A 14,189-nucleotide genomic window follows, 5' to 3' on the forward strand; every position below is an offset into this window, starting at 1 on the left:
TAGAAAATTTTATGGAAATTTTATATTTACAGAAAATTTAGTCGACATGGTTTATAGAAAATTTAGTCGAGATTTTTTATAGAAAACTTCATCGAACTTTTTTATTTATAGGCAATTCGTAGACACTTGTTATTTATAGAAAATTTTCTCGACATTTTTTTTATAGAAAATTCCATGGAATTTTTTAGAAAATTTCGTCTAAATGTTTATTTATAGAAAATTTCATTAATAAAAAATATTTCGAAAATTTAGTCAAAATTGTTTATCTAGAAAATTCCATCGAATTATTTATTTATAGAAATTTTATATTTATAGAACATTTTGTAGAAATTATTTATTTATAGAGAATTCCGCCTACATTTTTATTTATAGAAAATTTTATCGAATTTTTTATTAATAGAAAATGGAGATGAAAATTTTTATATTTATAGAAAATTTTGTCTAATTTATTTTTATCTAGAAAATTACGTCGACATTTTGATTTATAGAACATTTCATGGAAGTGTTTTTTCATATTTATAATTTCGTGATAATGTTTTATTTAGAAAATTTCATAAAAATTGTTTATATACAGAAAAATTCATGGAAAGTTTATATTTACAAAAAATTTCGTGGACATTTTACATTTATAGAAAATTTTATATTTATAGAAAATTTCGTTTAAATGCTTTTTTATAGAAAATTTCAGCGAAATTTTTATTTATAGATAAAATTGTTGACATTTGTTATTTATACAAAACTTAAAAAAAATTATAGAAAATTTCATAGAACTTTTTTAAATTATAGAAAATTTTATAAATTTTTTTTCAAAGAAAATTTCGTGGAACTTTTATATCGAAAATTTTTCACCATATTTCGCAAATTTCTTCGCAAATCGTAGACCCTTGTTATTTATAGAAAATTTTCTCGAAATTTTTATTATAGAAAATTCCATGGAATTTTTTAGAAAATTTCGTATAAATGTTTATTTATAGAAAATTTCATCAATAAAATATATTTCGAAAATTTAGTCAAAATTTTTTATATAGAAAATTCCATCGAATTATTTATTTATAGAAATTTTATATTTATAGAACATTTTGTAGAAATTTTATATTTATAGAGAATTCCGCCTACATTTTTATTTATAGAAAATTTTATGGAAATTTTTATTAATAGAAAATGGAGATGAAAATTTTTATATTTATAGAAAATTTTGTCTAATTTATTTTTATCTAGAAAATTACATCGATATTTTGATTTATAGAACATTTCATGGAAGTGTTTTTTCATATTTATAATTTCGTGATAATGTTTTATTTAGAAAATTTCATAAAAATTGTTTATATATAGAAAAATTCATGGAAAGTTTATATTTACAAAAAATTTCGTGGACATTTTACATTTATAGAAGATTTTATATTTATAGAAAATTTCGTTTAAATGTTTATTTATAGAAAATTTCATAGAAATTTTTTAGTAATAGACAAAATTGTTGACATTTGTTATTTATATAAAAATTAGAAAAAAAAATTGTATAAAAAATTTCATAGAACTTTTTTAAATTATAGAAAATTTTATACAATTTTCGTGGAACTTTTTTATCAACATTTTTTACCATATTTCGCAAATTTCTTCGAAATTAATAATAGAAAATTTTGTGGATTTTTTTTATATTTATATTTCGACTAAATTTTTATATAGAAAATCTTTATTTATAGAAAATTTTTATATAGAAAATCTTTATTTATAGAAAATTTTATTTATCGAAATCTTTATTTACAGAAAATTTCGTGGAATTTTTATTTTATATTTATAGAAAATTACATGGAAACTTTATACTTAAATAAAATTTCGTGGACATTTTACATTTATAGAAAATTTTATATTTATAGAAAATGTTGTTTAATTGTTTTATTTGTAGAAAATTTCATTGATTTTTTTATTCATAAAAATGTTGTGGATATTTAATGTTTATAAAAAATTTTGGGGAAATTTTATATTTTAAAAAAATGTTGCCTGAATTTAATATCTATGGACAATTTTGCCGAATTTTTAATTATAGAATATTTTGTTGACATTTTATATTTATAGAAATATCAAAATAATAAAATTTAATTACAAATACATATTTTTATACCCTCCACCATAGGATGGGGGGTATATTAACTGTGTCATTCCGTTTGTAACACATCGAAATATTGCTCTAAGACCCCATAAAGTATATATATTCTGGGTCGTGGTGAAATTCTGAGTCGATCTGAGCATGTCCGTCCGTCCGTCCGTCCGTGTGTTGAAATCACGCTAACTTGCGAACGAAACAAGCTATCGACTTGAAACTTGGCACAAGTAGTTGTTATTGACGTAGGTCGGATGGTATTGCAAATGGGCAATGTTATTGCAAACGGTCCACATTTACGTATAGCCCCCATATGAACGGACCCCCAAATTTGGCTTGCGAGGCCTCTAAGAGAAGCAAATTTCATCCGATCCAGCTGAAATTTGGTACATGGTGTAAGTATATAGTCTCTAACAACCATGCAAAAATTGGTCCATATCGGTCCATAATTACATATAGCTCCCATATAAACCGATACCCCGATTTGGCTTGCGAGGCCTCTAAGAGAAGCAAATTTCATCCGATCCAGCTGAAGTTTGGTACATGGTGTTAGTATATGGTCTCTAACAACCATGCAAAAATTGGTCCATATCAGTCCATAATTATATATAGCTCACATATAAACCGATCCCCCGATTTGGCTTGCGAGGCCTCTAAGAGAAGCAAATTTCATCCGATCCAGCTGAAATTTGGTACATGGTGTTAGTATATGGTCTCTAACTACCATGAAAAAATTGGTCCACATCGGTCAATAATTATATATAGCCCCCATATAAACCGATCCCCCGATTTGGCTTGCGAGGCCTCTAAGAGAAGCAAATTTCATCCGATCCGGCTGAAATTTGGTACATGGTGTTAGTATATGGTATCTAACAACCATGCAAAAATTGGTCCACATGGGTCCCTAATTATATATAGCCCCCATATAAACCGATCCCCCGATTTGGCTTGCGAGGCCTCTAAGAGAAGCAAATTTCATCCGATCCAACTGAAATTTGGTACATGGTGTTAGTATATGGTCTCTAACAACCATGCAAAAATTGGTCCATATCGGTCCATAATTATATATAGCCCCCATATAAACCGATCACCAGATTTGACCTCCGGAGCCTCTTGGAAGACCAAAATTCATCTGATTCAGTTGAAATTTGGTACGTGGTGTTAATACATGGCCTCAAACTCCCATGCAAAAATTGGTCGAAATCGGTCCATAATTATATATAGGCCCCATATAAACCGATCCCAAGATTTGACCTCCAGAGCCCCTTGGAAGAGCAAAATTCCTCCCATTCGGTTGAAATTTGGTACGATATGGTATCCAACAACCATGCAGGAATTGGTTCGTATCAGCCCATAATTATATATAGCTCCCATATAAACCGATCCCCAGATTTGACCTCCGGTGCCTTTTGGAGAAGCAAAATTCATCCGATCTGCTTGAAATTTGGTACGTGGTGATCGTATATGATATTTAACAACCATGCCAAAAGTGGTCCATATCAGTCCGTAGTCATATATAGCCCCATATAAACCGATCCCGAGATTTGGTTTTGGAGCCTCTTGGAGGAGCAAATTTCATCCGAGTGAGTTGAAATTTGGTACATTGTGCTAGTATATGGTCGTTAACAACCATGCCTACCTAGGTCCATATCGGTATATATATCCCTCAGATAAATCGATTTCCAATCACACAAAAATTGGTCCATATCAAGTTCATAATTGTATATAGCCCCCATATATGCGACCCCCATATTTCAATTCTGGCTCTCTAGGTACCGTGCAAAAAGTCCATATCGATTCGTAATTATTTGTAGACTTAACTATACATAACTTTTTTGTCTAATATATACCACGTATGGACTAACTCACAATTTAGAAAACGATGTTAAGAAGTTTTAAGATACCACAACCCAAGTATTTCGATTGTGGATGACAGTCTTTCGTAGAAGTTTCTACGCAATCCATGGTGGAGGGTACATAAGATTCGGCCTGGCCGAACTTACGGCCGTATATACTTGTTTCCATTAAATAAGTTATATTTAGCATTACTTTAACTACGGCATTTTTTTCTGTGTACCTTTAAAATCCCAGATTTGGAGGAGCCGATTTCATCCGATCTGATTGAGGAATTATTTTTTGTGTGTATATTTTGTTTCAAAAATATATTTGTCAAAAAATTGTTGACAAAAAAAACAATTATTATATTAATAATTATTATTAATAAAATAAAAACTCACCAAAGTTAACATACAAGATTTTTGACTTACCTAAAAAAGAAAGATAAATTATTAATTAAAATTTAGATCACATTTTTTTTAGGAAAATCTATTTAAATTGGCACTCATCAATATTTATTCAAATTATATATACACATTTATAAAATATATTCTAAATTCATTACATTTAAAAAAAATTAATTGATTTATTTGAATTCTAATAGAATGTACAAAAATGTGCTGAAAATAGGGAAACCTAATATCAGCACATTTTTGGATAATTTATATTATTTATATTATTGAAGAAAAGAGTAAAGTCATAGCTAATAACTTCTGGAATGGCTCATAAACGTTTAGAAGTTTCAAGTAATTCAAATTTATCTTTCATACATTTCTTGTAAGCCCATCAATCCAGAATTATAATAAAAAAAATATTTCATAAAAAGAACGTGTTTATTCCAATTTCATATTCTTTCTCTAACTATTGGACTATCTATAACAGAAAATTAATTGGTAACCGCTTAAAATTTCGTAATTGAAACTAGGTCAAAACATTTAACACAACCCTGTTAAAACGCTGACAGCGTTAACAAACAAATAGAAAAACAAAAACAAGAAGAACAAAAGCTAATCTTCTTGGATTCTTACTGTACCCTGATTTATTTTCATGCTTAAATCCAAATTAACGTTTAAGCACAACGACACCATGTAATTATGAAATGAGAAAACCTAAAATATCAAACAACCAAACAAATCCCTAGTTTCAAAACACCTTGCCGCCATCAGAGCCATGAAATGAAAACTAAAGAAACCGTTTAATTACCATGAAAACCCAAAAAAAAAAACAAGAAAACTAAAGAAACAAAACAAAACCAAGTCCAAGAAGAAAATTAAAATGAAAATTCCTGATGTAATTAAACCGAATCGCCCCTTGCCTCTCCATTCAAAACAACATAAACAAAAAGGCTAACTAACCATTATGGGAATAAGTAATAATATGATTTAATATAGGGAATTGCAGTTGAAGAGATTTTTTTAAAGTATCTTACCAAAATTTTGAATATATTCGGTTATAGAAATATCTCAAATCCACCTAGCTGTGAACTATTTTTTTGATGTCAATGGTCGGAGATCGTAACATTTACAATGAAGACAAAAGTGGATTATGAAGTATGATACCAAATTTTGAATACATTCGGCTAAGTAAATTTCCCGATTTTAACTAGCAAGGCAATGAGAAATGTTTCGGATGTCAATAAGTTCTATCCGATTCCATTTCTATCACAATAACGGAGTGTAATACCACCAATTATTTGTCTGTGTACTACATGTTCCGATCCCGAAACAAAGAAGTAAAACGAGATTCCTATTGTTCCTATCTACTATATTGTAAAACTCTGCGTAGTAAATAGGGACAGTAGGAATCTCGCGACCCTTCGATGGTCGGAGATCATAACATTTAGTATGATGACCATATTTTATCATGAATGGTGGATAATATGTCTTTCATAATTAAAAAAAATTAAAAACACACAAAACACTAAAAGATCTCACAGAAAAGTGCTTTCCTACTACGCCAACCCTATTCCATGTACTTGCAAGCACAAAAAAGAAAATAACCTGTCAATGAGTTCTACCTGGTGTCATTTTCATCACAATAACATAAGATAATTCCTTTTGTCCCTATCTACTATTTGGTAAAACTCTGCTTAGTAGATAGGGACAGTAGGAATCTTGCGACCCTTCAATGGCCGGAGATCGTAACATTTAGAATGAAGATAAAATTAGGATTATGAAGTATGATACCAAATTTTGAATACATTCGGCTAAGTAAATTTCCCGATTTTAACTAGCAAGGCAATGAGAAATGTTTCGGATGTCAATAAGTTCTATCCGATTCCATTTCTATCACAATAACGGAGTTTAATACCACCAATTATTTGTCTTTGTACTACATGTTCCGATCCCGAAACAAAGAAGTAAAACGAGATTCCTATTGTTCCTATCTACTATATGGTAAAACTCTGCGCAGTAAATAGGGACAGTAGGAATCTCGCGACCCTTCAATGGTCGGAGATCATAACATTTAGTATGATGACAATATTTTATTATGAATGGTGAATAATTTGTCTTTCATAATTAAAAAAAAAAAAAAAAAAAAAACTAAAAACACTCAAAACACTCAAAACAATAAAATATCTCACAGAAAAGTGCTTTCCTACTACGCCATCCCTATTCCATGTACTTGCAAGCAGAAAAAAGAAAATAACCTATCCAACTTTCAACATGAATAGTTAACTGTGGTACTGATAATGTATTGTGTATAGTGTAAATGATGGCCAGCTAGTCAATGAGCCACTGATTTGGTCTAGAGCACTGGGTAAAAATTTTATTTAAAACCAGAACTACAAATGAAGACATAAAGACAAGGTCATAGGTGAGAATGTGTGACGCAAAATCATAGGCATGAAAACACTTTGGTCGATGTAGAATAAGTAATGCCAAATTGGGTTACTGATGACCGGATGGACAGGCAAACAAATTGGTTTGTGTTGGCTACTACAATGAATTGGCAAGGTGGCAATGCAATGACAATCCAACATAAATCGATTGTGTCGGCCTTTGTTGAGATCTAAGCGATTTATTATATAGATAAAAATTTATTAAATTAAATCAATTTTTTTATTTCAGAAATTATAGTAGGAATCAACAACACCAATTATAAAATAATTAATTTATAGTTAAAATTATTTTAAAATTCAATCAAGATTAAAGTTGGAAAAAAATTCGTGATAATTTTCTAGATATCATTTAGTTTAAATTAATTTTTTTGGGGGGCGGGGGGGTTGTTTGTTGAAACATTCTGACAAAAACGTCTTCCGTCGTGTGCCGACCCTTTTCGCTCCACCTCGGTACCGTTTCCACATTACTTTGAGGTGGACCCCCATGCAGGTGCTTCACCTTTTCGTCTACCGTGTCGGCGTCTTTCCGTGGTTCTTCCGTCTCACTCTATAGTGTGTGTAGCCCTTGTGTTGTCAAGGTCGATCTTCTCCTTCCTCAATATGACTTCGCAATGATGTTCCAATATCGTTCGTCTGCCTTCATTTTCTCTATCAGGCTCCGCTCATCTATTTCGTCTACTTGTCCCTCTAATTCCGCATCGTATGCACCTGTTAAACGTGTGATGCGCATCATCGATGACATTCCCCTCTCGTAGAGGCAAAATGGACTATGACAGTTGCCCATCTTATGCAAATGCATTCAAGAGTATCCGTGCCCAGATAGCATCTGTGTTATGTAATAGTTCATGTCTTGCTGTCCAACTGTCATATATAGGGCAGTTCCATCGACCTTGCCTGTTGTTTTATCTCCTCCAACGTGTTTGTGTCAATTCTGTTCTCCATCTTTAGATAAAAAATCTTCTTCATCTTTTCATCTTGAAGATCTATTGGGATAATACTGGCTATGATCAGTACCACAGCCACAGCAGATACAGTGCGATATGCAGAGGTTACACGTAAACGCTGTACTGACCGAAGGGTTCGTACCTTATTTGCATGTCTCAACGCACTTCCCATATCTCGCCTCCGTAAAGTAGAATATTGTTACAGGCTTCCATAAGGAGATTTCGCTTTTTTGGCAGCTGGCCGCCTAGGTTAGGTTAGGTTAGGTTAGGTTAGGTTAAAATAACAGCCCGATTAAGATTAAGGCTCACTTAGACTATTCAGTCCATTGTGATATCACATTAACTAAAAGTACCTATTACATATGGGTACTTCTAGTTTTAACCGCTGAACCTTCTAGATTATTTTTCTTCGCTAAACCAACCAGATTTTTCCAAAAACATTAGCAGACTGCTTAAGTTAGCGTTTTCCAGATCCGCCAGTAATCTGAAGGTATATGCTCCTAAAAGTTGCTTGCGCTTTACACAAAATGCAGGACACTCACACAAGAGGTGCTTAATTGATTCTTTTTCCTCCGCATCATAACAGCTTATACAATAGTCATTATACTTCGCGCCAATAGTTTTTGCAAAATCGCCTATCAGGCAGCGACCCGTTATAGCAGATATCAGGAGTGATATCTGGCGTCTCGAGGCCATTAGCATATCTAGTGTACGGTTTAAGTTGAAATGGGGCCATATTTGCTTGGTGTCGTTACAACCCTTGCAATTATCCCATCGAACATTGGCCATCATAACAGCCTTCTCACGCAGTATGAGCTTGCAGGTAGCTAGGGGCATACCAACAAATTCTAGTTCCCCTGGAATATGTAAGGTAGTCCCTAGCCTTGCCAACTCATCCGCTTCGCAGTTCCCCGATATGTTCCTATGACCAGGCACCCATATTAGGTGAATATTGTACTGCTCAGCCATCTCATTGAGAGATTTGCGGTAGTCGATGGCCGTTTTCGAGTTGAGGAACACAGACTCCAAGGATTTCATTGCAGGTTGATTGTCTGAGTATACATTAATGCCCACATTTTTTGAAACATTACTTCTCAGCCAATTTGCCACCTCTCTTATTGCTAATATTTCAGCCTGAAAAACACTACAGTGATTAGGTAATCTTTTCGCTATTCGAAGTTCCAGATCATTAGAATATACTCCGAACCCCACTTGTCCATCCAATTTGGAGCCATCAGTGTAAAAATCTATATATTCTTTATTCCCCGGGGTCTGTGTACACCACGCCTCACTGTTGGGGATTAGAGTCTCAAACTTTTTGTCGAAAAGTGGACTCTCCAAAGTGTAATCCACTACGTTAAGCACATCTGGCATTATTTTGAGGACCGAACTGTGACCGTAACCTTTTTCCGACCACAGCGATAGCTCGCGCAACCGCACAGCCGTTGTTGCAGCTGACTGTTTGGCCAAAATGTCTAAAGGCAATAGATGTAGCATGACATTAAGGGAATTTGTTCCTGTCTTGCTGAATGCGCCTGAAATACACAAACACGCCATACGCTGAACTTTATCTAAACAAGTCGGTTTCTGAAGTGCCGACCACCAGACTACAACACCATATAGCATTATAGGTGTAACCACTGCCGTGTATAGCCAATGCACAATTTTTGGTTTTAGTCCCCACTTTTTTTCCTATAAACAAGTCGGTTTCTGAAGTGCCGACCACCAGACTACAACACCATATAGCATTATAGGTGTAACCACTATATAGCCAATGGCACTGTATAGCCAATGCACAATTTTTGGTTTTAGTCCCCACTTTTTTTCTATTGCCTTTTTGCACGAGTACAAAGCTACAGTTGCTTTTCTCGCCCTTTCTTCAATATTAAGCTTAAAGTTCAGCTTCCTTCCAAAATAACGCCAAGGTATTTTGCACACTCACCAAAGGGAATTTCAATACTCCCTAAGGAAATAGGCCTAACCGTGGGAGTTTTGCGATCTTTGCAGTACATGACTAATTCTGTCTTTGCAGGATTTACCCCAAGACCATTGTCTTTCGCCCATTTCTCAGTCATCCGGAGGGCCCTCTGAATAATATCGCTGATTGTGGATGGGAATTTTCCCCTGACTGCCAGAGCCACATCATCTGCGTATGCCACCACTTTTATCCTTTCTTTTTCTAGAGTAACCAGAAGGTTATTTATAGCAACATTCCAAAGAAGAGATGATAGAACTCCTCCTTGGGGAGTGCCTCTGTTCACATACATTTGTATGTTTGCTTGTCCTAGTGTGGCTGAAATACGTCTCTTCATTAGCAGTTCGTCTAACAGCCTGAGTATACATGGATCAACATTCAGAGTTGTCAGTCTATTTAATATCGAGCTCGGATGGACATTATTGAACGCCCCTTCGATGTCTAGAAACGCCACGATTGTGTATTCTTTGACAGATAGTGAACTTTCAATAAAGCTGACTAGTTCATGTAGTGCGGTCTCAGTAGACCTGCCCTTCGAGTATGCATGCTGTCGTTTCGAGAACAAACTTGAATCGATGCTAGTTCTAAGATAAATATCTATCATCCTCTCCAGAGTCTTAAGTAGGAATGGGGATAAGCTGATTGGTCGGAAATCCTTCGCCCTCGAGTGAGAGGCTTTTCCCGCTTTAGGTATGAAAACGACTTTTGTTTCCCTCCACTTTCCTGGGATATATGATAAGTTGATACATCCTTTATATGTCGCCGACAACCAGGGGATATGTAACTCCGCCTAAGTTCGCCATTAGTGTACTGAGTTTTTGCGTTATCTCCGTTGTTTTCTTGGAAGCGTAGTCTATTTGTGTCGAAAACTTCAGCTTTGTATCCAGTCGTATTCTTAGGTATTTTATAGCGTCACTCGTTTGAATAGCGACATCGTCTACCTGCAGCGTTGATACGTGTCGCCGCGTGATGTAATTTAACCCTGGAAAGTCATCCTTATTTTTTGTACACAAACGTCATCCTTCGTCATTTTGACTACGGCTTATTTCAAGACGCTATAATTTACATCGTAAGCAAAAATAACAACAAAAATTCACTTTATTTTCTTATTCAATTTGTTTTTAATTAGTATAAAACAAAAATTTATACAATTGTTGAATTAGTATAACTTAAATTTATCATTTCCCAATCGACTAAAATGCATTTTAAACCGAAAATGAAATTTCGCGTCGTCATTTTGACGAAGGATGACTGTCCAGGGTTAATTTAATTTAATTTAATTCAATTCAATTCAATACAATACAATTCAAGTCAATTCAATTCAATTTAATTTAATTTAATTTAATTTAATTTAATTTAATTTAATCTAATCTAATTTAATTTAATTTAATTCAATTCAGTCCAATTCAATTCAATTCAATTCAATTCAATTCAATTCAATTCAATTCAATTCAATTCAATTCAATTCAATTCAATTCAATTCAATTCAATTCAATTCAATTCAATTCAATTCAATTCAATTTAATTTAATTTAATTTAATTTAATTTAATTTAATTTAATTTAATTTAATTTAATTTAATTTAATTTAATTTAATTTAATTTAATTTAATTTAATTTAATTTAATTTAATTTAATTTAATTTAATTTAATTTAATTTAATTTAATTTAATTTAATTTAATTTAATTTAATTTAATTTAATTTAATTTAATTTAATTTAATTTAATTTAATTTAATTTAATTTAATTTAATTTAATTTAATTTAATTTAATTTAATTTAATTTAATTTAATTTAATTTAATTTGATTTAATTTAATTTAATTTAATTTAATTTAATTTAATTTAATTTAATTTAATTTAATTTAATTTAATTTAATTTAATTTAATTTAATTTAATTTATCCACCTTTGCTAAACACTTAAATCCAATAGTAAATTCAAGGTATTCTCAATACAAAATAGAAGAAGAAAAAATTTCATACCTCTGCTTTTAGCTATTATGAGAGTGACTCCTTTTTACCGAGAGTGAAAAACTAGAAGTCAACTTCCCAAATGTTGTGATCGGTGAAATTGATTAGCACAAGCCCCAAGAGGAAGCAATAGCAACAACACAAGCCAATGCTGTGATGTTGTTGCCTTCACTTAGCCAGTCTTTGTCTTTGATGATGCTTCTTAACTGGTTAGTGCTGTGGGTTGACGACATAGATGTGCTATTTTAAGACTAAAAAGAATTTACTGAAAATCCAGTAACGATCTTGCGCTACCAAACTGCCAAATGTCCGTCCATTCGTGTAAGTTTATCCGTAAATAACATGCAAAAAAACATCTTTGAATGTTCTTTTCTATTTTCTCTCGCAAAGAGGTGGTGAAATCTCTATCCGCCTTAAAACATTTCACTTTGCACAAACGAGAACCAGCTATTCCCAATGGGGCAATGATTTTGCCGATGATGTTGTTGTTGGTCGTGGTGACGGTGATGATGGTTTTGATTTTATTAGACTTTAAAAGACTATGGAGCACGAAAGAAAAAGTTGGAGACAAACTCTCAAGAATTAAAGAAATCCAAAACCAACAAAAACACTTTTTCTAGGTTTCTTTATAGTGGCTATAATGTTAATATGTTGGTGTTGTTGTTTTTTTTGTTTTTGTAGTGAACGATCATTGACTCTGTGGAATCCCACCTTAAAATTCAAAACACTTTGGAATTTCTTTTTTGCAAACGCACAAAATACACACACACACAAGGATTTACTTTTTTGCAACCTTCACTTGAAATTCACACACACACACATTTATATGCATGACATTTTTGATATGCAGACAATTCTTTCTTGTTTTCATTTGCATGGAAGACGAAATTTTCTTTAAATATTTTTATATAATTTATTCTTCTGTGAAAAAAATAATATTGATAAAATTATTTTCTTATTTCACTAATGATTTTTTAATTTAATTAGCATACCAAACTATTCATATTAATTTTTAATATTTACGGTAAACAATCACTACTCTACGTCTATATATGAATTTTTCGTAATGTAACCGCACTCGTTGAAACAAGAACTACGCAAGACAATCAAAAGAAAACTGAATTCAAAGAAATTCCAAGAGTTTATCTGAAGCTTAACTTTAAACACACACAAACCGAGTCATACACAAACTCACACCCATGTTTATGTATGTATGAATTCATGTGTTCACAACAAGACGCGTCTTCTCTGTGGTACTCTGTTTGCTTGCCTGAGACAATAGCAACAACAAGAAGTATGTATCCAATCTATACAAAACAATTCACACAATAAAACTCATTGAATTTTGGAGCCAGTTCGATCAGTGTTGCCAACTCCCCAAGGCCAAAAAGCACCAAAAATATTTTATAAATTCTAACATACCACCTTCCACCACAAAATCGAAAATTAAATGCTCTACTAAAAAAAAAAAAAAAAAAACGTTCCGAAGATGAATTATGAATTGAATTTTAAGAAGTTAAGGTGGGTATTAAGATCGAGTTTAGCTGCTAAAATAGTAATTTTTCAACAATTACTTTTCTTTAATAATTCATTTTAAGGAATACAAACTTTGTGGCTATTCCCCATTATAATAAAATTTGCAGCAAATATGCATAATTTTATACCGTTTTTACTGATATAGTTTTCACTTTAGCGGCAAAACTCGAACTTAGTACTCACCATTATGAACCGCTATTCATTTTGATCAGTCATGTTTTTCAACTTTCAAAATATTAATATATGGAAGAAGTCTATTGCTTATTCCAATTCTGCGTGCTTTTGTGAATTTAATACAACGTTTTTAATGACATCTTTACCAAATTAAAAAATTCGGCACTCATCGTTCGACTTTCCTACAGAATACCCTAAATAACAATATTAATTAAAAAATAATCAATACCAACTTCATAACAATCAAATTCTATATTTGGCAATAAATTTGAGTTTCTTCGGCACTTGAAAGTCTAATCAAAATTTTTGTATCAATTAAACTTAATACTGTTCAAAATAAAAAAGCACCAAAAGCACTAAATGAAAATGCCAGAAAGCACCAAGTTGGTGCTTTTTTTGAAAAGGCACCAAAAAGGCAATTTGGTGCTTTTTAGAAATCAAAAAGCACTAAATTTGGTGCTAAAAGCACCAAATTGGCAACACTGAGTTCGATTGACTCTTGAGAGAGTAAGAGAGTCATCTCCCCATTCTCACAATTTAACCAGCATTTATCTGAATACATATACTGGCACAAGTATAATAGGGTTTTTTTTTAAGCACATCGTCGCTATTCAGTATAAATATAAATCTGCAGCAAAAATGCCCCGTTGTTCATGCAATATTTATCTATGGTGGGGTAGTATAATCACGCATAGAAATTTTTGATGAGAGGGGGGTTTTAACCAGTCATATAATAAAATCATAAAAAGAATTTTTGATATTTCCCATTAGCATCTTAATCTGGAAAAACTTCTGTCACACTCAACAAATTGAACC

At 32.2% G+C, this 14,189-nt stretch overlaps 1 protein-coding gene across 2 annotated transcripts in view; it reads right to left on the bottom strand.

Annotated features, from left to right (window-relative positions):
* Exn (Ephexin) overlaps positions 1 to 14,189 on the bottom strand; it is a 204,063-nt gene that overhangs the window by 120,955 nt on the left and 68,919 nt on the right. The window contains exon 1 of one of the 2 annotated variants that reach the window (XM_075307892.1): positions 11,676 to 12,328. The exons of the other annotated variant lie outside the window; for it this stretch is intronic. The gene's annotated coding sequence lies outside the window, so the exon portion shown is untranslated. Of the gene's footprint in view, positions 1 to 11,675; positions 12,329 to 14,189 lie in introns of those variants that run through there. 2 annotated transcript variants of the gene reach the window in all.

Source organism: Haematobia irritans, chromosome 4 (genome assembly GCF_050003625.1).
Source record: "Haematobia irritans isolate KBUSLIRL chromosome 4, ASM5000362v1, whole genome shotgun sequence".
In the NCBI taxonomy this organism is placed as follows: domain Eukaryota; kingdom Metazoa; phylum Arthropoda; class Insecta; order Diptera; family Muscidae; genus Haematobia; species Haematobia irritans.